The following is a 6,000-nucleotide window of genomic DNA, read 5'->3' on the forward strand; positions in this document are numbered from 1 at the left end:
GTGTGTGAGGGAACATGTGTGTGGGTGCACATGTGTGTGGTAAACGTGTGTGGTGCACACTGTGTGAGGGAACATGTGTGTGGTGCACATGTGTGTGGTAAACGTGTGTGGTGCACACGTGTGTGAGGGTACATATGTGTGTGTGGTAAACGTGTGTGGTGCACACGCGTGTGAGGGTATATATGTGTGTGTGGTGTGCAAGTGTGTGGGTAAATGTGTGTGACTGCACGTGGGAGGTACATGTGTGTATATGTGGGTGTGTTTGCGTGCATGAGGAATCAGAGCTTTGTGGACAGTTCCTCAGGAGCTGAGCCCTGAACCATAGTTTTTTGTTTGTTTGTTTCGTGTTTTTCGAGACAGGGTTTCTCTGTGTAGCCCTGGCTGTTTGCTGGGACCAAAGCCATGTGCCACCACTGCCCAACACACACCTTGTTTTTTTGAGACAGGACTGTTCACTGGGACCTGAGGCTCTCATATTAGGCTAGGTTGCCTCGCCAGAGAGCTCAGGGGTCCCCACACCCATCCTCCTACCCTCTACCCTCACCCCATCCCTCCCCTACCCTCATTCCCCATCCCTAACCCACCCCCACCCCATCTCCCTAGTACCCACCCCATCCCTCCCCCACTCCATCTCCATCTCTCCCCTACTCCCACCCTCATCTTCCACCCCCACCCTGTTCCCCCACCCCACCCCATCTCCCTAGAACACCCCCCATCCCTCCCCCACTTCCCCCACTCATCTCCCTAGTGATTACGAGCATACATCACCATATTCTGTTCTTTGATGTGGGTTCTAGGGACCACACTCAGATCCTTGCTTGTGCAGCAAGCCCCTTCCTGATGGAGCTACCTTCCAGCACCCCTCTCTCTCCTCTCCTCCTGCCCTTCACTCTGTAGCCCAGGCTGGCCTTGAACTCGGGTTCCCCCAGTTTCAGCCTCCTAAGTAACTGGAATTCCAAGCCCCTGCCCCCTGCCCACCTCTCGTGTGCTCTGTGAGCAGCATGGGTACATTTCTACGTGTGTACACGTGAGTTTGTGGCAGGCATACGCATGTGTGCACTTGCCTACGTGGGTGCAGCTGGAGGCCAAAGGTTAATGTCAAATGTTTTCCTCTATTGATTCTCTACATTAGTTTTCGAGACACTAAGACTAGAGATTACTATTTGTGCTAGATAGGCTGGCCAGCACGCTCCCGTGAGTCACCTGTCTCTAGTTCCAGCTCTGGAGTTACAGATATGTTTAATCACACCCAGGTGTTACTCAGGTTCTGGGGACCTAACTAATGCCCTCATACTGTGTGGCCTTCTCATTAGCTTCAGCTGTCCACTTGACATAGCTCAGAGTGACCTAAAGGAGTCTGATTTGGGGGATTGCCTGCATCAAATTGGTTGGCAGTTTGTCTATGGGGTCATTTTCTTAATTTAATCGATGCATGAGAGCCCAGATCACCATGGCTAGTACCATCCCTAGGCAGGGAGGCCAGGTCCTGGGCTGTATGACAAAGCTAGCTGGGAAGCTGGAGAGGTGGCTGAGTGGTTAAGAGCACAGGTTGCTCTTCCAGAGGACCTGGGTTTGATTTCTACTACACGTATGGCAGCTTGCAACCGTCTGTAACTCCAGACTCAAGGGATCTAACACCTTCTTCCGGCCTCTATGGAGACCGGGAATGCTTGTGGTACACAGACATACATGCAGGCAAAACACCCATACCCATAATTTAAAAATTAAAAGAAAGGAGCCTGGTGGTGGTGGCGAACGCCTTTAATCCCAGCACTTGGGAGTCAGAGGCAGGTGGATCTCTGTGAGTTCGAGACCAGCCTGGTCTACAAGAGCTAGTTCCAAGGCAGGCTCCAAAGCTACAGAGAAACCCTGTCTCGAAAAACTAAAACAACAACAACAACAAAAAATTACAGAAAGCAAGCAAGCAAGAAAGAAAGCCTACCTGAGAAGAGAGAAAGAGAGAGAGCATCAGTAAGCAGCATCCTCCTTGGTTTCTGCTTCTAGCTTCTGCCTCCAGTTTCCTCAATGACGGATTGTGACCTTGAAGTATAAAATGAAACAAAACCCTTTCCCTCCACAAGTTGCCTTTGGTAATGGTATTTTTTTCATTCGTTTGTTTGTTTTGCTTTTTTTTTTTTTTGAGAAAAGGGTTTCTCTGTGTTGCACCAGCCGTGCTGGAACTCACCCTGTAGTCCAGGCTGGCCTCGAACTCACAGAGATCTGTCTGTTTCTGCCTCCCAAGTGCTGGGATTAAAGGCGTGCATCACCACTGCCTGGCTTGGTCTTGGTATTTTTATCACAGCGACAGAAGAGCAAACAAGGACTTTACCTACAGAACCACAGAGTCTGTTGTGGTCCTTCCAGGGTCTCCTGGGGGATGAGCCGTTTCCTCCCTACACACACACACACACACACACACACACCCCTCTCCTCCCACCCTACTCCCCTCTGCTCCCGGTGGCTCATTCCTACTGTGCTAGAGGTGACTGGTTCCCATGTCCCACCCGCTTTGTTTGTCTTTATTAACCCGCAAGCTTAGGCGGTAGATTCACAAGAAATGGATAGCACAGGTAGGCTTACTGGTATCACACTTTAAACACAATCCCATAATCTCTGTTCGGGGGGCGGGGGGGGAGGATTAGATGCTTGTGTCTAAAGGTGGCTATTACCAGGATGTACTTCGGCACACCTAAAGGTAAGCTTAAACCGAGTCAAAGATTTTGCAGAAGGATAGCCCATCTGAAAAGGTAGCGAGCATCTCACTGTGTATGCAAACTTGGAGAAGAAAGTCTCAACATTGGTGTTTGGGGGAGATAAAGGAACTTGAAAACATGGGATGATTTTGGAAGGAATTACAAAGTCACTCTGCAGTCTCTGCTGACTCAGTTTCCGTGTGTGTGTGTGTGTGTGTGTGTGTGTGTGTGTGTGTGTGTGTAAAATGGTGTATATGCGCATGTATGCACATGCATGTGGAGACCAGAGGGCAGACTCAAAAATCTTCCTCAGCCTCTCTCCACCTAGAGATAGGGCGCTCATTGACTGGACTAGCTGACTGGCCAGTGAGCACCAAGGATCCAATTGCGTCTACCTCCCCAGGCTCTGGAGATCAATTTCAGGTCCTCATGCTTATGCAACAAGCTCTTCACCTACTGAGCCGTCTCCCCAGCTCCTAGCCCTCAGCTTTGGGTGTGTGTGTGTGCACCCTCACACGTGATATGATGCACTTGTGGAGGTTGGAAGACATGTAAGAATCTGTTCTCTCCTTCTGTCTTGTGGGATCCATGACCAACCTCTCGTCTTCAGGCCGTAAGGACCTTTACCCACTGGTCCATTTTGCTGGCCAGGTGACCTACAGCCTTTGAATCTCCTGTCTCAGCCTCCGGAATGCTGGGGTTAATGCCAAGGTACCTCAGTATTCCTAGCAAAGTCCCAGGTGTGGAGGATGCTCGAGGCTTACACTTTGACTACATCTGTGAGTTCTGAAATATGAATCTATTGGCGGCACCAGCTCCTGGCTCCCGGGATCACCAACCAACTCCCCATCCACGCTCATGTCTGCCCAGTGCCTGCCCAGAGGCTCCTAACTGAGGCTAAGAACCACAGGAGAAGCTAACAGCAGAAGCACAGCGGGAGACTCCTCAGAAACCCTTTCCCAGTAGGTTACAGTTGCCATAGCAACATTCAGCTGTAGCCCGGGAGATCTGGGGCCAGAGAATCAGGGGATTGTTTGCCACGCTGAGGAGTGAGGGCAGTGGGGTTGCTTGGCCTCGCAGCACGTGGACTACAAACGTGAAGGGTGAGGCAGGAGCGAAGGCGTGGCTTTCAAACTCCCTCTCCCCCTCACTGCCCTGGACACCCTCCTGTTTCCCCGTGAAGCCTCCCTTGGCTCCCAACAAACCCAGAGTTGAAACTTGGGTTGCATAACGGATCCAGGAACAAAGTGGGGGTGGGCGGGGGGAAGAATTCTATGCTCCAAGAACCTCTTCTTAAGAGGTCAAGTGACGCACATTAAAAACTATCCAATCCTTCTCGCTACCACCCGGAGCTGGGTTCCGAGCCTCGCTCCCCCCCCCCCCCGCGCCCCCAGGATCTATCCGATCTCACCCAGTCAGGGTTGGTCTTGGAAATATGATCAACCATGGCAAAAGGCGCTGTTTGTTCTTGTCCCTGAGAACCGCCTCTTTGATTGTTGAACTTTGGACATGGTTCTGAGGGATTGGGTTTGTGGGGGAAGGAAGGAGGCAGGGACTGAAGGCCTGGATGGGGGAGGGAGGGCTATAAGCAATTTCAACACTTCAGGGAGGTCTGCCTGGTTCAAGGATCGAGCTTTGTGCTGGCCAGTCGCTGCTCTCTCCTCTTCGACCAACCGTTGCTCGGTTCGGGCGCAGCAGCATTGTGCTTTGGGTATTTCGGCTGTTGTTCTCACCTCACACAGCGGCACTTAAACTGAGCGAGGGCAAGATGGACGTTTCTTTAAAATGTCCGTGTCTGAGATGTCTCTGTGGGTAAAGCCCTTCACAAATGTGAGGAACTGCGTTTTGATCCCCAGAACCCACGGAAACCTGTATGTAGCTGCGCATGTGCGATTCCAGCCCTCCTACAGCAAAGCGGGAGGTGGGGACAGGAGTATCAAAGGGCCAGCTGGCTAGTCTGACCTAGGAAGAGAAGAATGACAGCCCCCGCCCCAAACAAGGTGGAAAGCAATGACTGACACCCAAGGTTGTCCACACGTGTGTCTATATTCATGCATACAATGCAGGCACACACATCCACACCATGCACACACATCCACATGTGAAATACATGCACACACAGGCATGCACACGCAACCACACATACAAGGCATGCACAAACATACCACAATCACATAATTTCCATTTCTACTTTGCATCCAGAGACTCTGGTTTAATGGCTGGTGGGACACCCTAAGGATTGGCAAGTGTTTCCTTTCTTTTCTTTTTTCTTTATCCATACTGGGGATTGAACCTAAGGTCTCACATATATCAGGCAAATGCTCTGCCACTGTGTGATTTCCTCAGTCTTTTTTTATTTTTAGAAAGGGTCTCTTTAAGTCATTTAGAACGGCCTTGAACTCATAAAAGTAGCCCAGGCAGAAAGAATTCAAACTGGCGGCCATGCTTGCATGTTTGTCTGTATGTGGAAGTCAGAGCTCTTCCTTAGGCGGCGTTCCTCAGGAGCTGTCGCCCCTGTTTCGTGATATAGTGTCTCTAACTGGGGACCTGGGACTCACTGATTAAGCTCTGCTAGGCTAGCTGGCCAGCAAGTCATGGACCTGCCTGTCTCAGTCCCAACGCTGAGATGACACACTTTAGGATGTGGGTTCTGGGGATCAAACTTAGGCTGTCAAGCTTGCAAGGCAAGCACTTGCCCACTGAACCATCTCCCTCATCCAGGAGTGCCATATTTATTGATTTATTTATATATATGGGAAGGAGGGGCTCAAGACAGGGTTTCTCTGCATAGCCCTGGCTGTCCTGGAGCTAGCTCTGTAGACCAGGCTGGCCTTGAACTCACAGAGATCTGCCTGCCTCTGCCTCTCGAATGCTGGGTTTAAAGGAGTGGCGTTTTAAAGGAGACTTGATACTTCAGCTGCAGGTGAGCTGCTGATGGCCCTCTGTGGACTTCTGGAGCTATTTTCTCCCTGCCTTTCCTTCTAGATTTCATTCCATTCTGTTAGCTGTTGCCTGGGAACTCCAGCACTGTCTACAGACAATGTGTCTCCAGCTGGCCCCAGCTGGTCAGCTCATCCAGCAGGGCTGCACTCTGGTCTAGTGTGCCCATCGCCCAGGAAGCCAGTCTCTAGGGGTTCACTGTAGAAAACAGTAAAACGGAGAAGCATCGCACAGTCAGGATTTGAGAACCACAAAAGTCTGCTTCTCCATTTTCTTGCCTATGAAACTGGAGGCCAATCACTCAACAAGTAGCCTTCAGGGAGCTAGGCCTGGTGACACAGGTCTGCTGTCCCATACACCTGGGAGG

Source organism: Microtus pennsylvanicus, chromosome 1 (genome assembly GCF_037038515.1).
Source record: "Microtus pennsylvanicus isolate mMicPen1 chromosome 1, mMicPen1.hap1, whole genome shotgun sequence".
Lineage (NCBI taxonomy): Eukaryota > Metazoa > Chordata > Mammalia > Rodentia > Cricetidae > Microtus > Microtus pennsylvanicus.